The sequence below is a fragment of the Coenobita brevimanus genome, chromosome 23 (assembly GCF_032717465.1).
Source record: "Coenobita brevimanus isolate Jiangsu-jjx chromosome 23, ASM3271746v2, whole genome shotgun sequence".
NCBI lineage: Eukaryota > Metazoa > Arthropoda > Malacostraca > Decapoda > Coenobitidae > Coenobita > Coenobita brevimanus.
Window position 1 is genome coordinate 44,458,091 of NC_136976.1, and position 27,763 is coordinate 44,485,853.

Genomic DNA, 27,763 nt, shown 5'->3' on the forward strand with positions numbered 1-27,763 from the left:
ACAAGAGTGAAAGTGTTTGAACAGCTTAGTGAGAGTTGAGAGGGAGGGAGAGTTGAGAGAGGGTGAGAGAGAGCGGGGGTGTTGGGGAAGGAGAGAAATGGAAGGGATAAAGAAGGGATCGGGAGAAATGAAGGGTTTGGAGAGAGAGAGAGAGAGAGAGAGAGAGAGAGAGAGAGAGAGAGAGAGAGAGAGAGAGAGAGAGAGAGAGATCCGAGCATCAGTAAGGATTTGAACACGAGGAAAAACACTGGAGCACAAACTTCCATTCTTATGTACACACACACACACACACACACACACACACACACACACACACACACACAGTTTCGATACACCAGACAGAACAGACGTGTGTTACTGCGCTCTCTTCTCTGCTCAGCTGCAAAATGCCTAAGTGTATCCATAAATGAGTCAAGCTTGGTACTATGATAAATTCATGAATGGAGCAACAGATGGCAAATGAATACTATGTGGACAAATGTCATGTAATAAAATTTGGAAAAAATGAAAAAAGACCAGACTGGGATTATACGTTAGGAAGTTCAACACTACATACATCAGAAAGAGAAAAGGATTTAGGAGTGATTATCAGCAACAGACAATCACTAGCTGACCACATACAAGAAAAAGTAAGGAACATGTACACACTGCTTGCTAATATGAGGGTAGCATTCACATTATATAAATGAAGACATGCTGAGAAAGATAACATCATTCATCAGACCAACTTTGGAGTATGCATCAGTAGTCTCGAATCCGCATCACAAAAACACACAGATAAGACTGGAAAGGTACAAAGGGCCGCTACAAGATGGACACCAAGTTTAAGGGACCTAAGCTATGACGAAAGACTCCAAAAATTAAGCCTACCAACACTACATGAGAGAAGGAAAAGAGGAGACATGATTATGTTATATAAATGTATCACAGGAAAAGAGATAATAGACGTAAATGAGTATATAACCTACGGGGATGCAACATCAAGAAGACACTGTAGACAACTGTACAAGAAGAGAGGTGATAAAGACGTAAGGAAATTCAGATTCCCAAATAGAGCAGTTAATAAGTGGAATGCACTACCGAATGAAATAGTGTGTGCCAAGACAATTCATAAATTTAAAGGCATGTATGATAAAAATGGTTCAAAACACGGGACAATACGAGCTTGACTCATTCCTGTAAAGATACAACTAGTTAAGAACAATTAGGTAAAGTAAGAACACACACATGTACGTATGTATGTATGTCTCTCTCTCTCTCTCTCTCTCTCTCTCTCTCTCTCTCTATATATATATATATATATATATATATATATATATATATATATATATATATATATATATATATATATATATATATATATACACGGTACTCTTTTCGCAGTCCTGTTCATATCCATTCTTTTAACGTGATTATATTAATCAAAACACACTATCTTCTACCCTTTCATCAACAAACGTCATTACAGCATATCTTTCACAATTATCTACTGTATATTTCTTACCATATCTAATCAACCCATAAGCACACCACATGCATTCCTAAAGAGTTTCATTTCTACTTCCCTCACTCTTGATCCTGATTTTTACGTCATTTCAAGGCCTCACCCATACGTCAATGTGGGCACAAACACACCATCATACACCTCTCTTACAGCATACGTAATCAGATTTCTGTTCTGCATCAAGAATTTCATAGCCCACCCATTTTACTTCCCCGAGTTATTCTGTTCTTCAGTTCCTATACACTTTCTTTTTTCTCACAGCACCCACAAAGATATTCAGATTATTCATCACTTCCAGTCTCTCCCTATTCACCAACACATAGTTTGTGTTTCTCTTTCCTCCTCAAATGCCATTGTTTTACTATTATATACACTTTAATTATACACCACGCCGCTATAACATCAACATAACTCTAAGTCTGTGAAGATTTCATTCACTACCAGCATTTAACAAAGCATCATTTGCACACGTCAAAAAAGACATAGTCCACGTATTACCCTGCAACACTACTATTTCCCGTCGCCACTATTCTTGTTTATAAATAAACATAAAAAACGATCAGATGATATTCACAATCACCCTCTTTTTTATGGTCCGAAGAGCTTCCAGAGCAATTTCTGCCTTGAGTAATCACGCTTTACAGTTCAAGAGGCCACCCAATCATGTACAAGAACTTCAAAATCGCTGGCAATCAGTTTATAAAACTTCACAGGGCCAGGCACTAGGCATCCACCACACTTTCCTATGGACCAATCAGCTTCCGGGACTTCTTCAAACAAGACCAACGGCCATTTGAGGCAATTTAGGCTTTGCAGTTAAGTTTATTGATGTTATAATGAGCGGAAAATTGGTGTCCCCCTGGCAAAAACGAAACGGAGGTTGTATTCTCTGGACACACACACACACACACACACACACACACACACACACACACACACACACACACACACAGTAATACACTTAGTTTATCAAAGTCAGGGAAAAAATCAATTAAAAGAAAAAATGATTCTGCATAGCCGTGAACAAATACCTTAAAACTAATACATTATGGTAAGAGACACCTGAAGGCCAAATGTTGCAGTGTTAGTATTACGTCAGTTGAGACACGTGGGTTAGGAGAAGCACGGCCATAAATAGACTTGCTGAAGGTCAAGGAAAGTGGTTTGTGTCAAAATGATACTTTAAAGACTAGGCCACGCATTAAGGGCCATGATTCTCTCTCTCTCTCTCTCTCTCTCTCTCTCTCTCTCTCTCTCTCAGCAAGGAGGTGTGACATTATGCAAACTGCCAGACCGGGCAATTTTACCCTTCTTGATATTCCAACACCCCACCCTCACCCACCCTCTCCCTTTCCCTCACTTCCTTCCTCTCTCTCTCCATCTCTTCCTCGTTCTTTCTCCATACCCCTTTCACACTAATCCTAACTTCCCTTCTCTCTCTTTTTTTCGCTTTCTTCCATCAATTTCAGTTCTTTTCACTCTATTACCTCCCACTAAATCATACCTCTCTTCATTCTCCTTCTCCCCCCCTCCCCGTCTCTCCCTGTCCACATCTATCTATCTATCTATTTTTGACAGACAGAAGAGTTACATTATAACCTCTCCTGTTATAAAGCCTCAAAAGTACCAACAGGTGTGTGTTTGCTGTTTGTTTCTCTCTCTCTCTCTCTCTCTCTCTCTCTCTCTCTCTCTCTCTCTCTCTCTGTGCAGAGACATGAAACTCCACGGAAATGGCCCGCCGCATCCCTTAACACATTCCTTTCCGGAAGAAGAACGGCGGAATACATGGGATCTGCAACTTCAGCCTGCATTCTACCGGGTTCACGTCCAGATGAGCCTGTGGCAACACCAAAAACCCCCTCGCTGCTGAATGCACTGTATAGCCTGCCTTGCAAGCTTGTCACATTTAATGCTCATCAGTGTTCCATTAATGACCATACAAAATAGGCGGCGTGCATATGCCTCCAATCTTAACAGTACAGGCTTTAGGGTGGCGTTGCACTGGGCAAAAAGCAGCGAACATGTTGGCCGGAAGTAGGGAATTATTGAGCCAGGTCGGTCTAAAAAAAAAAAAAAAAAAAAAAAAAAAAAAAAAAGGGCTAACCTCTGCCCATTCTCCACACCCGTCCAGGTGCTCAAGAAATTGCACTAAGACTACAGCACCAGATAATGCATTTTTGTATTTCCTTTAATACCAGGAGCTTACGACGCCACACATTCAATGAACTTAAATGTATTGTGGCAAATGGGCACTTTGATAAATATTAGTCACTTAAACCTTCTCAAATTCTCTGATCACTGATTAAAAAAGTAAATGTCAGTTACAAGGATACATACATATATTGTTTTGTTAGAGAAATGCGCACTGTTACGTCTGACTGTTCACCTACTATACCCAGTACAAAGTTTTTCTTTTGGACTTCTGCCACAAAGGGGGTCAGTGTGGTTGAACCTTCAAAGAAAGTAACTGAGGAACCCTACTGTAGATGGTGGGTAATAGTGTTGTGTAGAGTGTTACTGAAAGAAACTCATACATACATATTAATACAACGGGAGTAGCAGCTCCATCTACACAGTAGTAGCAGCAGCACTGCCTCATATAGCAAAGACTATCATCCCCCTCTTACATTAATGGTGTAGTACAATGCCGCCCCAACCCATTATCAGGGTGCACACAGAAAGATCAAGTGTAATTACCACCTTTGAGAAGGGTGAGCCGGGGAGAGATGCGGTGAGCACCTCCGACCACACTGAGACAGCATTTGTGAGACGCCGATGCACTATGAAGAAGGGCATGTGTGAGCACGTTCAGATCATGTTTCATCAATATGCAACATGATGACCGCAAGAACTACTACCTAATGCAGGTTATCTCAATATAATGGATACTTCTACTCCATCCCGATCAGTCGTAGGTTGTATCACCTCAACGTAAACTGTGGCACACGACACTCACGACTACAAATTCAATAACACTTAGCGAGGAATCTCTATCTCATCCAGGACTTAACCATACAAATGACGGTTACTGACACATCTGCCCCAACAAAATGTGATATGGTATCTGGCACACAAGATCAGCAGGAGAACAATGGTGCTGCCTCCAGTGGTTTCTTCACAGTACACAGCCGCAGCTCTGTCATCCACTTGGATGCCTTACCAATACTGTTAGATACACTGGGCCTGTATAATATTTGCGTTAACCCATCCAATACGGGAGGTCTCATTTATGCTAAATTACATCGTCTTGCGGTATCCACATTAATACAAAGGCTTCGTGGCGCTGATCAGGTCAACTCCTTCAAGCCAGTAACGTATTTTTCAGTTTATTCCTTGCTGCCTCCAGATAACTGAATTCAACTTTGGAGAGAATTTTCAAACTGGAATGGTTATGATAACTGAATTCAACTTTGGAGAGAATTTTCAAACTGGAATGGTTATGGTACTGTCTCCATTAACCCCTTCGCTAGTAGGGGCTCACATGAGCTATCATCGTCTGTTAGCGGCAACAACAAAATGATGTGCTCAAGTAGATGACCTAGAGATCAATACCTTGTAAAACAGCTACAGAAGGCCACACTGATTACACTTACTCCTTTAACCTGTTCATTACAAGCGGTGACTCATTAGTCAGATAAAATTGCAAGGCTTTGATTATTAGCAAGAATAAAGACAAGTCGCCATTGTAGTCAAGTGGGTAATCGACAATGTACATAACAGACACAGAGCTCTATCTCATGGGCATTAAACTGTCCAAAAGCAGCCAGAATAAAACAAAAATTACGTCATCGTTGTAAGGTGATTAATTAGTGTCCAAACGGTGACGTAATTACGCCTGGCATCATATGTGGGTAAGTGTGTGGACTAAACTGTGATGCTGGAAAATAAAGTGTGGGGTATATCCCAGTTATCCATCTTATTCATAACAAACATATTTCAAGTTTATATTGTCGGGTAGAAAAATGATTGTAATTTAAAAGTTTTAAAGCACCTCAGTGGACAGAGAGAGAGAGAGAGAGAGAGAGAGAGAGAGAGAGAGAGAGAGAGAGAGAGAGAGAGAGAGAGAGAGAGAGCATAATTATTGTGGGATGGAAGGATGAATTAGACGGGTAGGAACGGTGGGTGAGGAGGAGACGGGGAAGAGAGAGACAGAAAAGACAGATAAAAGGTGAGAAAGGGAGGAAGCGAGGGAAAGAGGGAGGAATGGGGTCGAAAGAGGGAGGGCAGGGAGGAAGGGAAAATGGAGAAAGGAATGATGAAAGAGTATAAAGAAATGGGATAATAAAGTAAAAAGAACAGGACAAAGGACATCTATGTTAGCCGCACAACTCCCAACAAGGGAATGAAATAATTATTCACTGGTTAATCGCTTAAACGACACCTAGTATCAGAGGCCGTCCCAGTCCAGCTAATTGCTCAGCGATGTCCTGCCTCTTCGCATCAAACTCAAGGCTGTTCTAGAAAGACGCCGGTACGCGGTCGACTTGATGCACACCACACGCACCTCAGACGCACCCCAGGCACGTTCCACACACAACACAATGCCTCTCACCTCTTAATTCCACTCGCCACCCTATCCAACCCCACAGTAAAAAGGGCCTGGACACCATCCTTCAAACAAGTTAAGGAACTCAGTGAATAAATGAGTGACACAGAGAAATGAAGTGGATTTGTCCGTCCCGCTGTGGGTACTGGGGAAAAAAAATGAGGAAGGAAGGTAAGGGAACTGCGGAAAGACTAAATGAATGAAAAAAAAAATGTGAAAGATTAACGAGGTAATCTGGTGAAAGGGAAGGTTGGGAGAGGAATGGAGCCATGAGGGGGAGGACTGATGTGATGGAAGGAAGAGAAGGGAAGGGAAGGGAAGGGAAGGGAAGGGAAGGGAAGGGAAGGGACAGGAAAGGAAAGGAAAGGAAGGGAAAGAAAGGAAAAGAAAAGGAAGGGAAAGAAAAAAAAAAGGAAAGGAAGGGAAGGGAAGGGAAGGGAACCAAAGGAAAGAAAAGGAAAGGAAGGGAAGGGGAGGAAAGGGCAGACAAAGGAATAGGAAAGGAAAGGAAAGGAAAGGAAGGGAAGGGAAACAAACAGAAAGGAAGGGACCAGACGAGAAGAAGAGCAATGGGGAAGGAAGAGAAGGGAAGAAATAGGAGAGGAGATGGAAACATGAGAAAGGAGGGACGACCCGGAATGGCAGTGCAGAGAGAGAGAGAAAGGAAGAGAAAAGAGAGGTAAACTGACTTTGATCTTTTCCCCATTTTTAAGGTTAAAAGCTCGACAGAATTATATATATATATATATATATATATATATATATATATATATATATATATATATATATATATATATATATATATATATATTCTTTGATCACGAAGGAGGAAGTGGAGAAGGCAGTAAAGGAGATGAAAACAGGGAAAGCTGCAGGTATGGATGGGTGTGCTGAGGAATGCCTGAAGGGTGGTGGAGTGACTATGGTTGACTGGTTAGTAAGATTATTGAATGTGTGCTTTGAGAAAGGTATGGTGCCAGTTGACTGGGCAAGTGCTTGTGTGGTCCCGTTGTATAAAGGCAAGGGTGATAAGTATGAATGTACTAGCTTTAGGGGTATAAGTCTGTTGAGTGTTGTAGGTAAAGTGTATGGTAGAGTGTTAATTATGAGAGTTAGAGAGGGTACAGAGGGAGTGATTAGTGATGAGCAGTGTGGCTTTAGGAGAGGGAGGGGATGCGTTGATCAGGTGTTTGCTGTGAGACAAGTGTGTGAAAAGTATTTAGCGAAAGGCAAGGATGTGTTTTGGGCATTTATGGATTTAGAGAAAGCGTATGATAGAACTGATAGGGAGGCTTGGTGGACTGTTTTAAGATTGTATGGACTTGATGGTAGGTTACTAAAAGGGGTGAAAAGTTTTTATGTAAATAGTAGAGCGTGTGTAAGAGTGGGAAATGCTGTGAGTGATTGGTTTCCCGTGAGAGTGGGGCTGCGACAGGGATGTGTGATGTCGCCTTGGTTGTTTAATATTTACATGGATGGTGTTGTAAGGGAGGTGAATGCAAGAGTTTTAGGTGGTCTGAGTCTGGTAAATGTTGATGGAGGAGAGTGGAATCTGAAGCAGCTGCTGTTTGCAGATGATACTGCACTGGTGACTGATTCAGAGGAGAGATTGAGACAGTTGGTAGAGGAGTTTGGAAGGGTGTGTGAAAGGAGGAAATTGAAAGTAAATGAGAATAAGAGTAAAGTGATGAAGTGTACGAGGTTGATAGATGGTAGGGGGATGAATATAGTTTTGAATGGTGAGTTGCTTGAGGAGGTAGATTGTTTTAAATATCTAGGGTCACATGTTGCTGTGGATGGAAGAATAGATGCAGAAGTGAAGTTTAGAATAAATGAAGTAGGAAAGGTGCTGGGAGGAATGAAAAAAGTGTTTAAATGTCGTTCGCTTAGAATGGATGTAAAGAGAAGGCTGTATGAGGGTGTTGTGGTACCGACTGCATTATATGGGGCTGAAACATGGAATATGGGTGTAGCAGAGAGGAAAAGTTTGAATGTAATGGAGATGAGATGTCTGAGGAGTATGTGTGGAGTGACGCGTATGGATCGAGTGCGAAATGATGAAGTGCGAAGGAGAACTGGAGTTGTTCGGGAGATGGCTGGTAGAGTTGAGCAGAGGGTGTTGCAATGGTTTGGGCATATGGAGAGAATGGATAATGAGCGATTGGTGAAAAAGATAACTAGATCTGATGTGAGAGGTGTAAGACTGAGAGGAAGACCACGAATAGGATGGATGGACAGTGTGAAGAGAGCGCTGGATGCGAGAGGGATGTCTGTTGAGCAAGGAAGAGTGGCTGTGCGTGACAGAAATAAATGGAGAGAAATTGTGAATGAATAAGTGATGACGCAGCCCTGAGGGGATATTCTCCCGCTTTTGGTCTGATCAGCTAGTCAGGTCAGGTGCGGGTAAGGGGATGGGTCTGTTATGATGTGGCAGGGGTAAACCAGTTCTGCTGTCGGGCCCTGCTGTGGATGTCACTGATTGCATTGCGCAGTTGACCCTTGTGCGGTGTGATGCAGTGAGGATCTGTCCGTTCTCCCCTTTGGGGCTAAGATGCGAATAAATGTGTTTGAATGGATGAGTAAATGGAGAGTGAGTCGTCCTGTCTCGGCTACCTCCCTTTCCTTGGGGGAAGCAGCCTAGGTATATAGATAGATAGAGATAGATATATACAAAGAGAGAGAGAGAGAGAGAGAATCATAATCCGTTTAATTCCGGATGCTTTGCCACACACTGAGTTTGAAATACTGGAGGTCAAAGTTTTAGGTAAAGAAAGACAAAGGCAGATTGTACCCGCGTTAACCAGATGTGTACATGACGGAATAACAATACCAATTAACTCTTGCATAATGGTACTGAATGCGGAAAGAGTGAGAGAGCTGGACGGACAAAGCGTGAAAGAACTGGACAGAGAAAGAGTGAGCGTGTGTGGGCAGATGCTGAAGACTGTCCCACACAGTAGCCATCCGGTGGGCATATGAAGGAGTGAAGGTACCTGTTAACTCTCTCCTTGACGTCTTTATAAAACGTTCTTGCGACAACCACAGAATTCTATTCAGCTTGAGAGAAATCCCAACCAGTGAGGGAGCTGAAGATGACCATCTCAGGTCTATTCATTTCAAAACCTCTCCAGTGATAATTTGGAGGTACTTGTACCAAAAATGAAATTCAAAGACATCATCGTACTCAATGGGCCAAAAGACAGCCAAGAGGATATACTGACATGATAATGGGAGTGAAAGAGTGCAAATAGACAGTTGCGTCACACGTACTACGTGAAACTTGAATAATCAACTAATATTCGGATGGCTTCGCCCTCTGGCCAAAAACTTTACAGAAGTGGCCAACGAATATTAAACGTTGTCAATTTTGTTCTAAAATCGGTGAAGACAAACTTTAACATTTTCTGAATATGTTTAACCTGGTCCACCAGTTACGAAGGTACGCTTCGTAACTGCCCCTATCAATTCTTTCTCTAAGTTTCTTACATTATGCTGTGTCTGTGTCTTACTGTGGTATGTGTTGCGCAGTGCTCCATTATGTGTATTATGTGTGTGGATCGATTCTACAAGCGGGGCACGTGTCACCTGTGATTCCACCCTACTCGAATCTCAGCTGGTAACTGAGGAAGGCTGGGACTTAATATCTACGCACAGCTACGTATACTCAAACAGTTCTATTTAAGGGCATCTCTGATAGGTGAATATCGGTGGGAGGGGGGTACTTGTAGTGCAGTGGAGGTGCTGTATTGTCCTGCACGTGCTGGTGTAGGAGTGTCTAGATATGGGAGCTCTAGGGAGCTTAGTGGAGGGCGAATGTGGCACAGGTACATTGCAAACTGTTATGTTAGGGGAGTACCTCTGGTCATGCTTGCTGCTGCTGGTGAGTGTGGTGGTGAATTTGGCTGGAACAATCATCAACCTGCTGTCATCGTCCCATGCCTGAGATGTGTTGAGGTAGCTTTGTTGCAGTGTAAAGACTGTGTTTGCGGTGTGATGTGAATGTATAATAAAGGGATATACACACCATATTCTTGCCAACACTCCAATATTTTCTAGTATACATCAGACACTCTCCCCTATATCCCTCTATACAACACACACCCTCTCTTATATTCTGCTATACAACACACCCTCTCCTATATCCCTCTATACAACACACACCCTCTCCTATATCCCGCTACACAACACACACCCTCTCCTATATCCCTCTATACAACACACACCCTCTCCTATATCCCTCTATACAACACACACCCTCTCCTATATCCCTCTATACAACACACACCCTCTCCTATATCCCTCTGTACAACACACACTCTCTCCTATATCCCGCTACACAACACACACCCTCTCCTATATCCCTCTACACAACACACCCTGTCCTACATCCCACTATCAATCCAACCCTCCCCTATATCCCGTTAAACAACACACCCTTCATGCACATTTGTAATTATTTTCTGATCAGTAAGGCGGCATTCCGACTACTTACTGTATAGGATGCATCTGTATACCTACACAATGCATTTTCCACCCTCTCCTTCTTTAACTCTACAGTACATAAGACTTCATCGGATTTGCAGGAAAATATATGCAAGGAGAAGAGCTACTTTCTCAACATGTAATCAAACACAGAATCCTACAAACAAACGAAATAAGATGGGAGAGGCGGCTGGATACAGAATGGCCAGGACTGGTGGAAAAAAGCAGACGAAGACGGAGCTGATCAAGGCATCAAAAGACGTACTCAGGTTACGAAGGTTGCAACACGCCTAGCAAGAGAGAGAGAGAGAGAGAGAGAGGGGGGGGGGGAAGATATGATGGTAATAGGAACGGAGTTGGGAAAAAGTAACAGAGAGGGAGGAAGCGCGGTGAGCGAGTGAGTGAATTAAACTGAGAGGAGAGGAAGAAGATAAGGTAAAACAAAACAAAGAAGAGAGAATAGGAAGGGAGAAAGACAAGCACAAGAAGGAGTACTCGAGGAGTGCAGCAAACGCGTCCTACAAATGATGTAAGAGCAGATTATTTGACTGTAGGGTGCCCGCGACCTCTGACAGATTGTTCCCATTACTGAATTACTTCATTCTTGTCTGACCCTCAACGCTTTGGGCAAACCCAATATCTGAACAAAACTGTCAGAGATGGCCTTGCCTTTTGACCCTGACCTTTGACGGATTGTTCTCAAAATCAAAACTCTTCGTCCTTCCTTTAGCCTGGGCCCTTCTGCAACGTTTGGTCTAAATCAGATAAACAGTCTTTAAGTTAATCTGTTGTTCTAAAAATTAATGGGCAAACCCCTGGTTGACCCTCAACCCTCCCTACAAGTTGAGATGACATATGATAGAAGTGCTTTAGTTATCTTGTTCACACACAAAAACACACACAGGTCGGACTCTGATCATGCTCTGTGATCTTCACCACAGCCTGAGTGCCCTTCCGCTAAGTTTGGTCTAAATCAGATCCACACTGTAAGCTGACCTTGTCATGCGACCTTGACTTTTGATCTTTCCTGAGGCCTTGGACTTTGCGTGACTGTTGTGAAAATCGAGTCCTCTCAGTCTTGCCTCACCAAGAACCCTCCTCAAGGTTTGTTTTAATCAGACAAAAACTGCTTACTCTGACCTTGCCATGTGACTGAGTAATAACCTAATGTTCGCAAATGCAATTAGTCAGTCGCTTCTCTGACCCTAAACCATTCAACTATGTTTGGTCCAAATCTGATCAAAACTATTTAGTTACTTAGTTCGCACAGAGATACACATGGATCGAACGTTGTCCCTGCCCCGTGACTTTGACTTTGACATTGTTTCAAAAATAGCATTCCCTCGTTCTTTCCTTACCTCACCATTTTCTTCAACTTTTGTTACAGCTGATTTATTTTGTTAACCAAACAACACACACACACACACACACACACACACACACACACACACACACACACACACACACCTAACAAGAAAGATGGGGGACTGATAGTGAGAAAAGAAGGAAGGAAGGAGATGGGAAAGGACAGTAGAATGAAAAAAAAAAAGTCAAGTATTGGCTATGAAAGTGGGAAGGTAAAAACGAATGTGTGTGTGTGTGTGTGTGTGTGTGTGTGTGTGTGTGTGTGTGTGTGTGTGTGTGTGTGTGTGTGTGTGTGTGTGTGTGTTTCAAGGAGTTTCAAGAACAAGCAGTCCATTAAAAGTCTTATGAGCCATACAGAGAAGGTACCATAAATAAAGTTGTTAGGTACACGTTCTTACTCTTAGAGCGAGGGAAAAGTATGCTGGACCTGAAGGCTCTCCCCGCATACCTCTACCACCCGCAGCAAGAGTATGGAAAATGAAGTGTGCCTAACCCAAGGAAGAAAGGCAGGGCTACGAATCTTTACATGAAAGGACGAGACATTCATTCTACCACTACATCAGGCACAGCAACACTTGATCCATCCGTGTCCTGAACTGCTTTGCTCGAGAACTGTCAACTACCTCTTCTGGCTGCTGATTCTAGATAATGCAGTTCGTGCACGCGAAGAGTCAAGCTTTTATCAGTGATTCCTCGTCACAATGGTATTTAAATTAAACACGTGCTGGCAGTCGACGTATTAAAATCCTTGAAAAATTCTGCAAACCTCATTTAACAGTCCGAGCAAACGCCTGGTCTGTCTGCAACCTTCCTTGGTTTCCATGTGCCTGATGGATGAGATTAGTAGTCTGCGCCTGGACTCCCTCAAGCCTCACAATATCCATCCACTGTGCCGGCGACCAGAATTGTACAGCATATTCCAGATGTAATCGTAAATGAGAATTGGAGAGGACTATATCACTGCTTCGGTACCTAAACAACATCTTTGTAAAATCTAAAAGCCTTTGTGCAGTCTTCCATACTTCAATGAACTGTTTGGAGCACTTCAGGCCACTACCGATTAGTATACCTAGGTATACTGATTGCATTTCAGTACTGCTGACTGTACTTCCTAGTAAACTGTAGTTGGCTCTTGGGCTTGTATAACTAACGTACGGTAGACCTTGCACTTGTCCGGGCTGAATGATATTTACCACTGTTTAGCTCAATTCCCTATCAAAACAAAGTCCCAAAGTAGTTATGCAATCTTGAGTGTCCAAGCAATCCTCTAGCTTAGTGCTGTCTGCAAGATGGACCCTGAGAGAGAGAGAGAGAGAGAGAGAGAGAGAGAGAGAGAGAGAGGAATAACTACTAGCCAAAACTCACATGAAATTTTTAAAAGAATAAAATATACCACACAAAAAATATAGGCTACCAATATACATATACAAAAAATAATAAAAGAAAAGGGCTATTAGCAAGCTAAAAAAAAATAAATACATACATAATACTGTAGAGCAGTAAAAACATGACAAAATTAACTAAAACAATAAAAACAGAAAAAGGGGAATTAAAAGTATATCAAAAATTACTCCCTGAAGGACATATACAAGGAAGTATACTAGTAAAATACCCTCCCCCCCCAAAAAAAAAAAAAAAAAAAATAACGAAGCCACAATTTGGTTTTGACGACCTAGAGAAAACAACTCGTTTCTTGCATTATTTTCTTTCCTGGACAGAAATATCATCCTAAGGGGAAGACCACTGGATATGAAAAAGCATAATCATAAAGGAAAAGTACTGGCGTAAGAAAAGAAATACAAAAAATAAAGTGACAGTTACAAACTAAAACAATACCTAATCGCAAATATAACACCTTGAGAAACAAAAATCTAGGCAAAATAACTACATAAAAAATAACAAATCCTGAAATACAATAACAGATCTGAAAAGTGCTGCAAATATGCTAAATGAAGAGCCACAGACTACAACACATTCTAGAAGAACAACAGGTCCTCTTAAAGAAAGAAAGAAAACAGAAACTAGAGGGGCACTCAGTGGAGTGAATCTCTCAGACAAGGGCAAGGTAATTTATAAACCACTCTTCAATATGGGTTAGGTTTTCTCACCACTAAATAGGGTTTCGCAAAAAGTGTTTTCCAGTTTCGGAATCTGTAATAAGATCCAGATTGGTCCCAAAAGTTAATCGATTGTTCCCTGGGCCATGGGTTATAAGCCCACCAAATTTGGTCCAAATCTCTTTTAGTTTTTGAGTATCCTGCTAACAAACTAACTAACAATCAAACAGGAGTGAAAACATACTCTCCTTGTCGGAGAGACTAAAAACTCTGAATGTATAAACACAATTCCAAAAACACCAATGCCTGAAGGCAAGACCACAGCACCTAAAAACAACGAAACAAAGCCCACTCTACTTACTACTTGCGTTTGTGTCCAATATTAGAGGGTATAAATGTCGGGGCAACCCGCGATATGGCAACACTCCGAGGTAAACATAGTGCTGCCATATCAACACCACGATAACATTAACCGTAAATCAGGGTTATGAAGGCGGTATGGCCGAGGGATTACATCAAAGAAAATAATCCAAAATATACACCTTTTCCTCCGAGGTTAAAGTGAGAATGGCTACGAGGAAACGAGGAATAAAAGGAAGGGGGGGGGGGGGATAAGGCGAGTAGAGAAGGATAATGGTGAGCAGGGTGGAGTCTGAAAATGAACCCAATGTTGCCAGGACTGAAATTAACAAACTCTAGGATCGCATAAGCTTAAGGTGTTAGTCTGCTCGGGAATACACACGCACACCTACATAGCGTAAACACACACACACTCACCACACATACACAGCGGGGGGAAAGACGATTAAAACAAAAATTATGGCCATCATTAGTGGGAGAGGAATGTCAGGGTGTTGGTAATTCTGGCTTCCGTCCTGAAATCCGTGGGGGAGGGGGTGCCTTTTGACTTATGACTCGGAGAATCACCCATTTTCCTTGAGAGAGAGAGAGAGAGAGAGAGAGAGAGAGAGAGAGAGAGAGAGAGAGAGAGAGAGAGAGAGAGAATTACTAAGTTACCTGCAGAGAAGAAGCTGGGAAGAATTGAGAGGAGGGGGAGGGGAAAGAGAGGGGAAAACAGTACTAAGGAAAGGCTGTGAGGAGACGAAGGGAGAAAAGGAGAGAATGAAATTACATATGAAAGCTCCAAAAATTACTGTAGGGCTACATTCTAGTTGCAAAGTGAGGTCAACAAATCTTTTGGTATTTAATATTCCTTACAAGAGTTTCTTGAAATCACAGTCATAAATCTAAACGTGTCAGGGAAAACAGTCACCAGCGGACTAACCAACCTATTATAGCTCTCTTCTTTTCTTATACCGTACCTACTAAACTGACTAATTTAGGAAGAAAACATAAAGAACGTGGGTTTGAGACGGTTGTGTAGGTTTTGTGTTTGAAGTGAGGTCGTTTGGTGATTTTTTCTTTTTTCTAATGAAAGTGTGTAATGGTACTGCACGGCCGTCAATTTTATGCTGAATTCTTCAGTCGTGCACAGCCTGAGATAAGAATGAGTGACTGCATAAGCCAGTGTTAACATGGTATTTTTGGTATTAAAGGATGTATGGAACACGAGTATTACCAATATCTGCATTTCCGTTTATAGTGTCATCGTGACTAATTTTGCATATTATTATTAAACTGTGTGTCTGCCTACATTCAAGTGTGAACGATATCCATGTTTACTTGTTACCGAGTGTATTACAGTGGCCGGAGTTGGTGGACAGCTGTGCAGAAAATAAGTTCAGTTGCGTGTTTACTGTATATCAGCGACAGGTGTTTGCAGGAAGAAACCTGTACTTTACACAGGAAAAATCATCCAATATTACCATTATTCCAGGAATCGAACTCGGGACTCTCGGGGTTCTCACTTCATTCTGACTTGCCGTAAGTGCTTGGGATATATTAAAAGCATCTACTTGCCAGAGTGCCAGGGAGTTATCCTCTTCAGGCCCACAGAGGGGGCGGAGGGACACTGGTTACAGGATTGACAAAATGAAATAACATTTATCTGGTCGTGGCGTAGTGGAATGCTGCCCGGATATCACCTGAGAGTCCCGGGTTCGATTTCCGGCATAATGGCAGTATACTGGATGGTGTTTGCAGGTTTGGGCCTCACACGGGTTTGACTGCGTCAATATTGGACGAACTAGGTGTCTTGCAACCCGCTTGTAAAGTAGCGGACATGAATATAAACTTACTGCACCGACATAAAATGTGAAAAAGTGAGCAACGACTCCCGAAACCCAGTGGCGCGATCCCTACAGCATAGCCTACATTTTTAGACAACCATGAAAGTCCCCTAACTGTCTGACTAAAAAAGCAATTACTATTTTTGCCTGAAACTGTACGTCACAGAAACCACACAACTGTCCTGTTTCTGGCTTCGATGTGGAGTATATGAAAATCCAATCTGAGATGGTGGAATGTTAAAAACTGGAGGGGTTGGTTGTGTATGATGTAAGAAATTATACTACGTTTTTGGCAGCTTCACTGCACTGCTGAGAAATATATAAGTTCTTGGAAACTGCTATACTGGAGCACTGATACTAGATAATTAGACACTGACAGACACAGATACAGATAAAAGGATAAACTGCTAGACGGATATATATATATATATATATATATATATATATATATATATATATATATATATATATATATATTACATACAAAGAGAGAGAGAGAGAGAGAGAGAGAGAGAGAGAGAGACGGGCACAGGATATCAAAAAGAAGCAAAGTCTGAAGAGCCCCAAAACAATGAAACAGTGAGAGAGGGGGAGGAGGAAAAACTTCTTAGGAGAAAATGATGGAGGATGAGGAGAGAAGGAGGGAGGGAGGAGGGGTAGGGGAGGGAAATTTTGTTGAGGGAAGGCCAGAGGAGAGAAACGCACGCGCGCGCGACAGAGAGAGAGAGAGAGAGAGAGAGAGAGAGACTCAGATGGGACCCTTAACGAAATTTGAGAGGGAGATGCCACCAATCTTCTTCATGTGAGATATTTCCAAAATCTTTTATGGTGGGATGGGAACGGATCTCTCTCTCTCTCTCTCTCTCTTTCTCTCTCTCTCTCTCTCTCTCTCTCTCTCTCTCTCTCTCTCTCTCAGACGCTTGTGGATTGGGATTGTATATATATATATATATATATATATATATATATATATATATATATATATATATATATATATATATATATATGTGTGTGTGTGTGTGTGTGTGTGTGTGCACAGTACAGTATATGTAGGCAGAGAGAGAGAGAGAGAGAGAGAGAGAGTACATAAACATAATAATGAAGGCTTTAAATGTCAATAATCCGTATGAAAGGGGTTCCTAGGCTGCCATAACCGTCTGGCGGCTGCAAAATTAAACATACGCCATCGTACTGAATGAGTTGTCATCGGAAAGCAATTTTACGTAAAAGTATAAGATACCGTACTGTACATGTTCAGTGTATGTTATGACTAGAACATCCATTCCACTAGCCAGACAAGGGCAGCATTGCGGTGAGGAGGACCACCATACAGCAGACAAAAATGATGTGGGAATTTTACGGGAAAGGAAGACTGAAAAGCATTTCAAAAATATCTTAACCAGTAAGGAAAAGCTACACGACGTCAACTTTTACGTGACGACATTGCTCTGTAACTATACCCTCCATGTTTACCTCCGCCAACGAAGCCGATGGAGGTTATGTATTCACCTGTTTGTCTGTTTGTACAGACGATATCTCCAAAAGTTCTCTATGAATTCCAATAATATTTTGTGGAAGAAAGAATTGGGAAAGAATGAGTTGATTAAATTTGGGGGCGAATCAGGATCCTATGCATTCCACACAATATTTCGACGGATTCTGATCCTGATCCTTTTCAATAGCAATGACATTGGTGGAGGTATGTGCTCTGTGAGTGCTTTCTAGTTTGAAATGAAAAACATATAAACATAATGTGTTAATAAAATGTGAATATGCTTAGCCGGGGATTACAAGCGATTTTTTATTGTTACTCAAATATCACAGTCTTGCACTGTGTAATGCATAATATTCAACGTGTTTACTACTCTAATGAAAAAAAAGAAGTTTTTGTTATGTAACTGGATGCTTCTGTCAACAATTTTATGGCCATCATCCCTAGCGTAATTCAATCTGCCTAATATAAAGTATCAGCAACTGCCATATTATCAAGTTCGTTGACATTTTTGTAGTCAGGTCCTCTCATAGTCTGTGCTTATTATGGTTAACGGATTTATATCTTCTAGGCCCTCCTCGAATGTCTTTCTTAATCTACATACCATTTATGTCACCCTTCGTTGCACACTCTCTAACTTCTCCACATTCATTGTAAAATAAGATGACCAAAACTGGACACAACACTCAGCGTGGGTGTACTTGGGAATTATATGAGGTTTGGATTTTCTTATTTATATTCAAATGACCAGCTTACATTTGGTGACTTTCATAACAGACTCTGGACACATTAGCTAGTGTCACTGTCATTTCCCTATCATAACCCCTTATGACTGTTTTATAATAATAATAATAATAATAATAATAATAATAATAATAATAATTAGTTACCAGTTTACTTACTGTGTAGCCACAATAAGGAAACTTCGCCATAACTATCTGTGATTATAAGGTATGAAGTTGTGGCATCATAAACAAGTCTGTGACCTTTAAAAGCAGTTCAAGGTCATTCATATTTGGAACATTTACTTAGATTAACCTAAGGTAGCTCCTTCTGTAATATCAACCAGATCTGATGACAAAGGTGTGGATGAACGCATGGATATATTTTACATTTGTCTCAAGAACTGGCTAACTGTATACTTAACTGTAACCATATGCCTTTCACATACTGAGAGGGACCGCAGCTATATTTCTATAAAGTTACAGCCTTACAGCCTTTGTGGTTTTCTCTAAAACGTGCAAAAAAAAAAAAAAAAAGAGCACATTTGAATTCCGTACTTTCCACTGGGCTAAACTGCAAAATATTCAGCCAAAATTCTCAGCAAACTTTTTTTTTTTTTTTAAATCATTGGATTTTCAACCAAGTAGCTGTATCTCAATTCGTTTCTGAGATATTTCAACTTCAAATATGCAAGTTGTGCACCAAAAATTAATACATGACCTTCAAAAATAGGTCAAGGTCATTTATATTTGGCATAAGTAGGCTACTTGGGTTACTCTAGGGTACCTTCCTGTAAAATATCAAAATCTGAGAAAAAAAGTGCAAAGAAAAATAATAATACGAAAACAATAAGCTTCGCCATTTATATGGCGAAACTTAATAATAATAGTTATAATAATAATAATAATAATAATAATTATAATAATAATAATAAATAACAACAATAATAATAATAATAATAATAATAATCCATCCATCCATCCATCATCCAATCTTACGTTGCCCCATGAGTAGCGTAGGAGCCCGGGGCTAGGCAGCTGGTCCTGACATTTAAGATGAGAGTGACCAGCCTCACTCATCCCTGAGTGGCATTACGTGAGCAATAAACCCCAACCATCCCTTGGATATAAACCTTCACCGGCTCGATTGGAGCACAATAATTACCCACTAAACCACCAGGCGCCAAAATTTGGTTATATGATTACCACCCAGCGTAGTGAATAGTTTCCTGGTGTACAGAAAACCATTTGGCTTTTCATTCAGTGTAGGGTCACTCATAGGCAGAAGGAAAAGGAAAGAATGAAGGAGTGAATGACAGAAGAGGGAGTGTAAAGTCACCCGTAGTCAGAAGGACGAGGAAAGAATAAAGGAAAGAAAGATAGAAAAAGATGGAAGGAAAGAAGGATGGAGGAGAGGACGGGGCAGACACCCGAGAGCAGCACTACATCGAGTGAGTGGATGGTAAGCGCCCCCACCTACCACAAATAATAATAATAATAATAATAATTATTATTATTATTATTATTATTACTCACTTAACCGCCTTCGGCAGCCTCCGCTTGATCTCAAGTCCCTTCCTATCTTCAGTTGAAAGGTAACAGATATTTGAATTACTCATTCCGTGAGCATGACGAAGCGAAGAATTTTCCCTTATTTTTATCCTGCTCGGACACCTGTTGAGAGAGAGAGAGAGAGAGAGGGGGGGGGCAGGATAGTATTGTTGCTATTTTACTACATAATATACCATTATACAGGGTGCCCCATAGGTTCAGCATCATAGGAAATTTTACAGAATCTGTTCATACTGACCCCATATTCTTGTATCTGGAAAGAAAACAAATGTGCATTAATCCCTATGACGCCAGACTTATGGGACACCCTGTACTAAACAATTTTATGCGTATAAGGAGGGAGGAAGGAGAGGAGAGTGATAAGAAAACAAACGCATCACTCATCTCTCGTCATGCTGGTAATTTCAATCCCGACCGAGGACGAATCCATCCCCTCCACTATAAACAAAAGGCCAAAAATGAGTCATAACTCGGCAACGGTGGCCCGACTGGACTGGGCATTGTTTTATTGTTCAAATTAGAGCATTTTAACGATACGTTGCCCTCACAAAAATTTGTGTTACAGGCGCCGTTTTCACTGTGTTACGGTAACAAACAAACAAACACACATACTGAAATTGGATCATTATAACACAGATTATTATTATTATTATTATTATTATTATTTACCATTATTATCATTATCATCATTATTATTACTACTACTATTATTATGACATTATCTCAGCCAATGGAGTTGCAGGAGGTTTGGTATTCACCCCTGTTTGTCTATATCTCAAAAAGTTATAAATAGATTTCAATTAATTTACGTGGCTATGTGGGTCATGGGCCAAGGAAGAGTTGGTAAAATTTTGGTGTTGATCTGAGTTCTCTGGTTTAGGCGTTGGTGGAGGTATGCGCTCTCTGAGTGCTGATTTTACTTCCTTCGTCATTGTTATTACCTCCGCCAATGAAAGTTGCAGGTTATGTATTCACCCTGTTTGTTTGTTTGTCTGTCCACAAGGTATCTCAACAAATTACTGATGGATTTCAATTAACTTTTGTGGATATGTGGGTCATGGGCCATGGAAAGAGTTAATTAAATTTTGGTGGGGATTGTGATCGAGCCCCGGTTCAGAACTTTTTTTCTTTTTGTTTTTCAGTCCACAGGATCTGAAGTAGTTACTGATGGATTTCAATGAAATTTTGTGGATATGTGGGTCATGGGCCAAGGAAGGAGTTAATTAAATTTTGGAGGTAATCTGACTTGTCTGGTAGACGCTGGCGTAGTTTTTTCTTTTTTTTAAATACATGCAAGCAAGAAGGAGCCAAAGGCTAGAAGCCCGCAAATTGTTCCCTCCAAGAAAAAAAAAAAGAAGCCAAATTCAACATCTGTTCATTTCGAGATGCCTGGACACATTGCGTTTAAAAGACTGGAGGTCATAGGAAGTAGGAAATACAAAGGAAGAATTTCCAGATCTGACCTGTTGCATACATGAAGGACTGGAAGTATAGGTTAACTCTTGCATTAGAGAGTTGGACAGAAAATGGATGAGAGTTTGTTGCCAGACGGGTGCTACGCGTCTGCCGTGGTGGTGGAGGGATGGAAGCAGACAGTTCTGAGGAGCAGTGACCACTGACGTAGCCATAGAAAAGAGATAAAGATGCAACTGTGCGGCAAAGAGATGGAGGTTGAAGGGAGCCAGTAAATGAAGAGTTAATGAGACGAAAAGCCTTTGAGTCCACCTTGTTGAGAAGAGCTGTATGTGGGGAGCCTCCCCATAAATGAGAGTCGTACTCTACACAGGGGCGAATAAAACCCGTGTATAATGTGGACCGTGTATAATACCAACATGCAAGCCACTCCTTGGTAACTGGGACTCGGCCGGTCGTCCCAGTCGCCTTGAAGAATGAACATTGGCTTGATTAAGAATGAGCTGCACAATACTACCACATATGAAACTAGAAAGCACTCACAGGGCTCATACCATTGCAGGATCCGGATCCAGATCCGCCATAAAATCAATTCTTTCTTGGCCCATGGACACCCTTCCACAAAATTTCATTGAAATTTATTCAGAACTTTTGGAGATACCGTGTGGACAAACAGACAAACATAGGTGAATAGATAACCTCCTCCAGCTACGTCGGCAGATGTAATGAAACCATAAACTGAAAGACAATTCCCACCGCACTGTGACGTGCGTGGTGCGGTGTTGTGTGTCGGTCATATCATTCCGCGCTGTCGGCGATTTATTCATGAACGTGCTTCAATTGTAAATTACTGCGGCGCACCAGACGTCCCCTTCACCCTTTCCACCATCCTGGGTAACGGGGATATTGTTATGACTGGTAAACTGACGGCTTTGTTGAGGGAGACTGGACTGATCAGTATAATGTGACTGTTTTAATGTGTGGTTATGGTTTTATCTACTGTAAATATGCATACATTTTACAGTTTAATTGGGACTGACAGTTGACGTATTTGATATAGTTTCTACTTCTGACTGATCTATTTCTTATATTGATGTCCCCTATATTAAACCACGTGCCTCGCCTGACTGTCAACGGCTGATGTGTGCAAGTGTGCAATATAGAAAGATACTGGTCACTTTCAGTCGATGGTGTTCTGTTGGACGATATACTTCACCTCCTGAAAATATGTAAATGACTTACAACTGCTTGTATAAGTTTTCTTAATTTGGGCCGACAGTTGACGCATATGGCATAGTTCTGGACTTCTCTGACTCTCATACTGTGTACTGATGTCCCTTATATTAATCCACGTGCCTCGACCGACAGTCAGCAGGTGATGAGTGCAGGTGTGTAATGTAGATAGGCATTGCATATCTGCAGTCGATGGTGTTCTGTTGCTCTAGGTATTTTTCCCATTAGTGTAGGCTTAGCAATATGTATCTTAAGGCTTTAGTACAGGTTAGCGATTAATCTGTTATGCTTATTAGTTTTAGTTTTAGGATTTTTATATATATCTGTTTTTGTTACAAGTTCTGTAATATAAAAAAAAATATTAAAAATGTATGTATGTGTGTAGGAAGATATATATATATATATATATATATATATATATATATATATATATATATATATATATATATATGGAGCCTCTGTGGTACATTGGTAAAGTGTGCGTTTTCGTACACTGGAGAGCGAGGGTTCGCGCCCCGCCAGGGTAAAAAAAAACTTTGGAAGCGTTCTCCTGGCCACGTACTGCTTGGCGGATTTCAGGGGTGCTGTGGTTGAACCAGTGTTGCATACTATAAAGGATGCTTGCACCCAGTCGGCTTGCGCGGGCCGATTACACTTGGTTCACAGACTACACACACATCCAAAGCCACTCCAACACTACAATTACACTTACAAGCACTTCTCATCCTACATACAATCTCTACCAGACAGCCTAAGCCACTTGGTAGAGATACATTGGCTGCATCGTCCCCATTTCGGTTGGGATAGGCCGGTCCTGCAGTGGATACTCAAACGGCTGATGGTGATGACTGAAATATATATATATATATATATATATATATATATATATATATATATATATATATATATATATATATATATATATATCATCAGCCGTTTGAGTGTCCTGAGGGCCGATGAAATGGAAGCTTCAGCCCTCCCTATCATCAGCTTTCCATCCACCTTGGGATTACTGGCCTGTTCGACTGGTGCTACAGTCTACTCGCTAAGTGCTGTCTTTATTATTATTATTATTATTATTATTATCATTATTATTATCGTGATCGCCCGCCCTTACAAGGTGGAACGATAATGTTTTTGCCCGCCTCTGCACGTGTGTGTGTGTGTGTGTGTGTGTGTGTGTGTGTGTGTGTGTGTGTGTGTGTGTGTGTGTGTGTGTGTGTGTGTGTGTGTGTGTGTGTGTGTGTGTGTGTGTGTGTGTGTGTTCCCATTATATCTCATGAACGGCTTGAGCTATCAACATGAAACCTTCAGGGTATCAAGATATGGCCAAAATCTTGGCCGCGTTCGAAAATGGGCACTCAGGGTCAAGGTCAAGGTCACCAAAATGGTTGCCAATGGTCAACTGGTTTTTATCGCCCGTCTTTAGCACCATTATATCTCATGAACAGCTTGAGCTATTGACATAAGCCTTCTGGGTATCAAGATATGGCCTAAATCTTGAACTTGGCCAACAGCATATTCTGATGGGCGATTAGCATTCGGCTCCCGAATATTTTTCTTTCTTATTGGTCTCCACCTACTATGCAGCTGGAGACTATTTTTTCGCTGGTTTATTATTATTATTATTCTCGCCTCAGAGTCTCGCACCGATTCCAAGAGGTGGCCGAATCGGTAGAGAGGTGGCCTGCAGTCCTAATGGACCCAGGATCGAATCCCGGCTGGGGCAGGGAACAGTCTAAGGATCTGAATTTCATAAAAGCAGACTTTACTGATCTAACAGAAGACCCGCCGACATGTAAAATATTTCCGCTAATACCAGTACACCAGTCCTGTACGATACAGCTCTAGCAGGTATTCAAAATGGACGGTGGGTGTTAGCGCCGAAGTGGCAACATGTGGAGGAGCAGAACTACTGGGCCTTGGGATAGGCCACTGCCCCCGAGAAATAGGCCCTGAAACCTTTGCCCAGAGTCGGGCACATTAAAAAAAAAAAAAATGCGGATGGGTTTAAGTTAAAACAAGGGCAAAGACAACAGATTCTTAGAATAATCAGTTAAAGTCAAGGTCACAGGGCAAGGTCAAAACTCAGGTCACTCGGCAAATAAACTCACAGTTTTGCTCTGATTTGAACGAAAGTTGTTGGGATGTTAAAGGCGTTGGAGAGAATGAAGATTTTGAGAATATTCTGTTGACGACCAAGGTCACCCGGCAGCCAAATATTCGGCCATTAGACCAGCTGGGCGCGGGTGTTGCCCTGTTAGTGCTTGTTGTTGTTGTTATTATTATATTTGCAAGTTATCACTATGACAATTATCATCAACAGCATTATCATCATTACAGTACCCTGAGCAGGCAATAAGTCTGGGTTACAATCTGATTCTTCCCTATCTTTCCTCCAACTACCCTACAGCAAAAAACATTGTCTCGAGGATGGGTTGCCACTAAACTAGGGCTCAGGCTGGCATATAGTTTTCAGCGAATATTAAAACGAATAGGATTTGTTGTTGTTGTTGTTGTTGTTACTGCAACGTTAAACGAACTGTTAGTCACTAACCAGGATCTAACGTCCAACAAACTTGGTAGCAACGCAAATTTCGATTTGCTCAATCTGCCAAATCAATTTCTGCCCACTTCCCAGCGCTGGGGTCCGAGGTTAGGTTGCTCATGGTTGCCTTTATATATATATATATATATATATATATATATATATATATATATATATATCAATCAATCAATCAATCATTTCCTGTGGCACCCTCGGGGATGCATAGGGCCTCGATGAACTCACACCACCACATCCTATCTTGTGCTAACTCCTCAAGATCTCCCCAACACTCATCTCCAGCTTCCCGTCTCATTGTCCTCACCCACGTCTCTTTTGGCCTTCCTCTACCTCTCCTACCAGGTGCCACCCACCCTGGTGTACCTCGTACTATTCCCTGTCTCCTATACACATGTCCTAGCCACTTCCATCGTAAGAATCTAACATATTCATCGATCGGCTGCACTCCCGTTATTTCTCTAATTCTACTATTTGGTATCCTTTCCCACCACTTAACTCCTAATATTCTTCTAAGTGCTTTATTTTCAAACACCAAGAATTTATTTTCCATAGTCACTGTGCTGTACCAAGACTCGTGTCCATAAATTAAGATACTCCTAACCATTACCTTATAAAGTTTGATTTTGTATGCACAGAGAAATTGTTATTATTCCAAATATTTTTAAGCATTCCCATTGCCTGATTAGCCTTCTTTAACCTTTCCTCGAATTCAAAGTTCAAAGAACCATCCTTGGCTAAATAAGTACCTAAATATTTAAACCTATCAACTTGCTTTACAACCATACCTCCAATTACACATTCCTGCGCATTTTCCATATTCATATTGATTATTTCAGTTTTTCCACAATTAATAACCAAACCCACCTTGCGACCTTCACTCACCAAACAGTCCAACACTCTCTGCATCTCTTCTGGCCCATCACAAATCAAAACTATATCATCTGCATAATCTAAATCCAAAAAGTTTCCTGTTCTCTCCCCAAAGTATACCTGCACCGGTTTCTGTTCCAACACGTTTCATAATGTAATCAATGACCAATATAAATAGTAAAGGCGATAGAACACCACCTTGAATTACTCCGGACTTGACTTCAAACGAATCACTCAGACAACCATCAACCATCACTTTACAAAATGTGTCCTCATGCATGTTCATAATGACCCTCACAAACTCCTCTGGTATTCCATAATGTCTCATGATCTTCCCCATAGACTCTCTCGAAACACTATCAAAAGCCTTTTCAAAATCAACAAAACAAAGACTTAACGGTACTCTCATTTCATTAACTTGCTGCATCAAATGCCTAACTATAAAGATCTGATCATTGCAACCACGTCCCTTTCTAAAACCAGCCTGTTCATCCCTCAGAATACCCTCAACCACCGGCTCCAACCTATTTAACAACACTCTACTGAAAACTTTCAAAGCTATCGGTGACAAAGAGATTCCCCTCCAATTACCACATTCACTCAGGTCTCCTTTCTTCGGAACTTTAACAATTACACCATTCTTCCAAACTGATGGTAGTAACCCCGTCACCCATATCTTATTGAATAGCTTGGTCAAGATCATTATTAATCTATCCCCTCCACTTTAAACATTTCCGGAAATAAACCATCCTCCCCTGGTGCCTTATTATTCTTTAACTGTTTTACTGCTTTCTCCACTTCTGCAAGCCTCAACTCTCCTGTTTCTATATTTAAATCTTCCTGAGCAGACGGTATATCCTCTTCTGGTGGTATTGGTCTATTAAGAACTGTCTCAAAATGCTCTTTCCATCTATTTTTAATATCTCCATCTTTGGTCAATAAATTTCCTTCCCTGTCTCTAATTGGTATTTCCTTGCGTTTACCTGCATTACCACTCAGTTCTCTAATCGATTCATATGCTATTCTTTGACTCTGTCCATCATTTTTGTTTATTAGGATTTCAGTCTCTGCAACCTTTTCATCCACACATCTTCTTTTATCTCTCCTAGCTAACCTTCTTACTTCTGAATTCAAACTCCAGTAGGCAACTCTTGCTAATTCAATCTCTCGTTCATCAACGCATTGCATCTCACTCCTCAATTTAGCCTCACCTCTCTTTTTTATCATATCCCACGTTTCCTCTGATATCCATTTCTTTCTCCTGAATCTATGTCTCCTTCCAATCGTACATTCAGCAGTCTCATGCAAAACTTTGTTCACATCCTCCCACATCTCATCTACACTTCTCTCCCCCTCTTCCAACGTTTCCAACACCAAAAACCTATTTCTGCATTCTAATCTGAATTCCTCCTTTTCTTCTCCTTCTCTTCTTAGCTTAACAATATCGTATCTACCAACACCAGATTTTTCCTTCTTCTGATTTTTAAGTTTAAACCTTATTTTTGCAATGCTGAGTTGATGGTCACTACCAATATCCGCTCCCCGTTTAACATGAACATCTAGCAGAGAACTTCTATACCTCCTACTGATAGCGATGTGATCAATCTGATTTTTATATTTTCCACACGGCGACACCCAAGTTGTCTTGTGTATATTGCAATGCTGAAAGAGTGTGCCCCTGATGACTAAGTCATTTGCTAGACAGAAGCTTCCAAACCTCACTCCGTTTTCACTCATCCTACTACCAACTCC

General features: G+C 41.2%; 1 protein-coding gene across 1 annotated transcript in view; it reads right to left on the bottom strand.

The window, feature by feature from the left end:
* The window catches only part of Eip63E (cyclin dependent kinase Eip63E), a gene marked incomplete at its 5' end in the record, with an annotated part of 709,236 nt that overhangs the window by 257,616 nt on the left and 423,857 nt on the right, over positions 1 to 27,763 (bottom strand). The window lies entirely within an intron of this gene.